General features: G+C 40.0%; 1 long non-coding RNA gene across 1 annotated transcript; it reads right to left on the bottom strand.

The window, feature by feature from the left end:
- Positions 1 to 1,349: 1,349 nt before the first annotated feature.
- Positions 1,350 to 4,382, bottom strand: LOC147137759 (uncharacterized). The gene is made up of 3 exons (XR_015089386.1): positions 4,062 to 4,382; positions 3,305 to 3,464; positions 1,350 to 3,026 (listed from the first exon to the last, which is right to left on the bottom strand). It is a non-coding gene; the product is annotated as an uncharacterized LOC147137759 (long non-coding RNA).
- Positions 4,383 to 4,931: the final 549 nt, after the last annotated feature.

Genomic DNA, 4,931 nt, shown 5'->3' with positions numbered 1-4,931 from the left:
ATAGTACCCTTTGCCAACCTTTTTATGAGACGTCTTGAATTGCAGGGGAGAGTGGGAGAGATGCTTAAGTCGACTTGGCTTCATTATTAAACCCACAGGTCACCTTTAATTGTATGAACATTAATCGGTTTTATTTCAACTAATGAGTCCTGCCATAAATTTAACTGAAGGTGAGGAATTTTTATGACCTTCAGCAAACTTTTGATCAGGTGCTGAGGCTGTTGGTGGTAAAATGACTTGGAGAATCTTTACGGTGGACGTACAGTGTAAAATTACACAATGGCTTGATTTTCAACTCTCACTAAGAATTCTCCAGATCTCATAAGGAATGCCTTTTTATTTTAGTGGATTACTTTCAACCTAAATGGGGACAAATTTTCTTTTGCGCAGACTTTGCTCTATAACCTGTACATTTTTTTTACATGCTCTTTTGCCCACACTGATCGAACTATGACCATGTTTTGTGGTTTAAACCTCTCTTGCATCCCCAAGGAGGATTGAACCCCTCTTTTTAAGGCAGTGACTTAAAAACTCCACTATAAAGACAACACCATTTAATGAGTTCACAATTGCTCTATATATTATTTGCATTTTTCACAATTATCCATTCAGTCCATACTTGTATTTGCTATTAATGATTTCATACTTACCAAATCAAATGTAATAGTCCTACATTTGCATCTACAGTATTTGTAATTTTAAAAAACCTGTTAACTACATTTCATTGACTGCTTGCCCATATCTTGCACAATGTCAATAAAGATAGTTAAACTATAATAATCCAATCGTAAAGACAAGGCAGTTTTATTTACATAGCACATTTCAAACACAAGGCAACTCAATGTGCTTCACACAAGCAAAGACAACACCTACAAACATTTACAAACAGTTACAAACATTAAAAAAGCAAAGCAAATGTAAAGAAAGAAACGTGGGTTTCTAAAATATATATGTAACCCCAATAAAAGGTACAGTTCAGTTTATTGAGTATTGATTGTTAATTTTTCCTTATGCTTAATATTATCTATTTCCTACCAAACATGTTCTCAAGACAACTCCCAAAAGCTGTACAGAAGTTCAGACTGTCGGATTGTCTCGGACAGCTGTTTCCTTTTGTGCAAGCACACACAGTTGCAATTTCAAACAGAGGGCATCTCGATGCTGTGGACATGTCCATGGGTCAAGAGGAAAACAAATAATGCATCTTTAATAGTGACTGAGAACAGACCACCAAGATTCACTCTTAACATGCAAAGGTTGTGAGTCACCAGATTTGTCAAACTTCTCCACAGGATTCACCTCATTAGCTAGAAATGTAGCTAATGATAGATGTAGTGGCTGTGGTTTGATTTGGACTGATGGATGAATCAGTGCTTTCTTTTTCTTTTTTTTCAACATTGTGATTCATCATTAGTCAACACATTGATCAAGGAAGTCTTTCAAATATTTCAGCGAACTGGTCACTGAAGTGGATTGTTTACACTTAATAGATGATTTCACTGGTGGGATCAACAAAATCTGCTTGCCTTTTTCAGTCAGCTGAATGTCCATAGTAGTCCATCCATTCATCCTTCAAGTTTCAATTAAAGATGCACGCAGGCAGTGTTGCAGGGGAGTACAGCGGGCCGAAGCATCCTCTGTTTTGCTATGCATTCGATATTCTGACTTGTTTTCCAGAAAATTCGGCGCACAGATTGTGATGGTGAATGATTTTGAAATCTCAGTTGGACAACTTTTAAATCTCAAAAGTAGATGTTTCTGCATTAATCTGGATGGCTGCTCTGTTTTGGCAAACAGCACAAACAGATCAACTTTCACCCACGACACCAGTGACAGAAGAGCAAAATCAAATACTGTTGTTCACTACCTAGCTCCACAAACCTGCTCAATACCAGCTGAGAGTTCTATAAAACCAATAACAACAAAAAGGGAAGTAGCAAAATACAAAATTAAAAACACTATAAACACCACTTAACATAAGCATAACATCTGCGCAGGCATTCAAATGCCACTCTCCAGCTCTTATTTCACTGAAACGCTGTCATTGTCGCACAGAATGTGTCTGCTTACTTCCCAGTAAATTTCAGTGTACATTCTTCTCCTCTGGAATCATCATCCTTCTTCGCGTGTCACTGTTCTTACAAAAAGCAAAAGGAAAAGCATAACGTGCACAGGATCAATCCTTTGATGCTGTCTGAAATGATGTCTATTTAGCCAGTCAATATCTCTTCTGCAATTAAAAGATTCCCATGAACACGGAATCCTCTCAAGAAATCTGGGACCACACAAAAACAGAGAATAATACCCGTGCAATGTAAACATGCTCACAATAGGAATGCAAAGTAAGCAAGAGGTAAACCTTTGGATGGCCATCGCTCTGTATGTCTCACCATACGAGAGAATTTCGTCACGGCACACCAAAGGCATTTGCATTTTTCCGTAGCCTTTCCTCATGGCCCAGATAAAGAACGCAGATAGAATATTTTCAGTGAGGTGAGCAGAATGACACCATCTCAATGAGGTTTGTAATTCTTTATCATACCATCCGCAGTCAGGGTTTCATGAAATAAAATTCATACGTATCCAAAACAATGCCCATCACACTCAAAATCAAGCAGAAGTACCGACTGACGTGTTGTGTTGAAAGAAAGACCACTCTTATCTTCTGCGATACCATGGAGCTACCTTACATCAAAAGCAAGTGGTAAACCTTTTTGGATGGCCATCGCTCTGTATCTCTCAGCTTGTGGCAGACTATCAAGGGGTCTAAGAATGCTGCATGTCAAAATGGCAGAAAAATACAGATAGTAAAATTTTCCCCTAAGGGTGTAGGTGGCCAATGAATGACAAATGCCACTCCTGGCCACCACGTAACTCTGCCCCTGACTCAGATAATAAAAGCTATAAAAGCCATATCATGCTCAGGAACTCTTGCAGCACAAAAGGAACACGATGAGCCACCATTGTTGTTGTTGTTGTTGTTGTTGTTGGCGTTGTTAGCGCACATTGGTGAGAAATGGAACTACCTGTTGAAAACCAGAAACGGAAGGGTAGTGTTTTAAGATTTATTCACTCTGGGACCTGGTTTCAAAAATGGTCATATTTTGGCTTCCAAAACGCTGGTTCTCTGGGGTCGAAAGGTAGAAAAGATTAAAAAAATATATATATATATATATATATATGCTTCCATGTGGACATGGACTTAGGGTCTTAAATTAACCAAATGTATGTTTTGGGGAATATGGGAGGAAGCCAAAGTACCTGGAGAAAACCCACACAAGCAAGGGGAGGAATGCAAACTTACCAGAGGAGGACCTGAGCCGAGATTTAGAGTCTGACTCTGACAGAAGTGTTAACTACCATGCTACTTGCTCTCTGTTGTTATCATCAAACCTTTTTGGGGGGATGGTAGTTCCTGGTAGTCCTGGTAGTGATTGCATTTGGGGGGAAAACTCCCAGATGGCCTACATAATATAAGAAGAAAAAAAAACAATGTTCAAATATGGGGAATTTTTTTTTCAGCAAACTCCGTTGGAGTATTTGACTTTGAAGCTAGCACTGTAGTTGTTGTTTCTGTTCTTTCGTCCAATAAGCTGCTACTAGTTGTGAACAGCAAAAAGGAGATTTTATGTAAGTGTATATCATGAATAACCAAAAGGTAAATGACAGAGGTGGGCATTTTACTAAAATTTGCCAGTCCATTTATTGCAATCCGTCTGCAGCCTGGGTACCCTTCCGCCATCCGTCGGTGCACCTTCTTGTCAAGCCGGATCAAATAGTAATCTATCAGCCGATGAGTCTATTATTCTAAATACGCTTCTGGTAGTTCTCCCATCGACCAAGGCCCCCCCCAAAAAAATAAAAACACATCAAAGTCGAACAGATTGTGCACAGTTGTGGAGAGCTATGACCCTATGAGAATTTTGGGGAGTTCGCTGGAGCACCTCAGTAGTACAAAACAGTGTGCCGTTACATTTTTCCTTGTCATTCATTGTCGTCAGGCAGGAGGAGAAGGGCCAAACGAAAAGCAAAAAAGAAAGAAAATGATTGAAACTGCTTACCTCTTCGATGCAAACAGTGGGATCGGGATTGTCATATGGCCATATGAACATGTGGCCTCCAACCAAATGTTTACTACACGAAGGTAAAAGGCTTCACCTCGCCGGCGTTAAATTGTCTTTTTGGACGCCCGCACAAGTTGACCCACCGTTCACATTTCTCCCTCTGAGTTTTTGGCTTCAGGAAACGAATGAAGAATACATCCTTCGTATGTGGACAGTCTTGGTGTCTGTAGTCGTTTCTGCAAGCTACACAGCAATAGTGTTTCCGGCATGTTTCCTTCTGAGATAAATGGGCAGAAAACAATCAGTAATAACAGCAGTTGTCTGCAAGCATGCTTCTATAATGACCCTTGAAGCTCTTCCGGTTCATGATGTGACATCACACGGTAAAAATAGCACTAGCACGGCATGCTACTAGGACCCATTAGCGGACCAAAAACATGCCTGATGTAAAACATACGAATCAAGCAGCAAACTTACCTGCATCCAACGAAACAATAATAATCAATATCAGGTTATAGACGATTACACAGACAGACGAAAATCCACTTCCGCTTATGCTTAATCCGTCTTTTTTTTTATTTTTTATTTGGGTTCACGTTTATCGCCTGCAAAATGGGCCTCCGTCGTAGGCGGATAGACGGACCGGTCCGTCGGCCAGGCGGAATGCCCAACTCTGGAAAATGGTAAGAGTAGAGCTCAATGTGGGTGCTTTGTTAGGCCAGCAGGAGGTCACTCTCACTGATCTTATCTGAACGTCTGCTTTGTGAGCCTTAGTAAAGAGTTCTAAATGAATCAATGACTAGTGTATAAATGATGATGCATCTTTCATAAGGGCACCCTAATAGAAAAGTGGGACCATGCTTTGTA

Source organism: Filicampus tigris, chromosome 13 (assembly GCF_054856515.1).
Source record: "Filicampus tigris isolate MCC_2025a chromosome 13, RoL_Ftig_1.0, whole genome shotgun sequence".
NCBI classification, from domain to species: Eukaryota; Metazoa; Chordata; class Actinopteri; order Syngnathiformes; family Syngnathidae; genus Filicampus; species Filicampus tigris.
The sequence above is the reverse complement of the archived record's forward strand: the minus strand, read 5'-3'. Positions and strand labels throughout refer to the sequence as shown.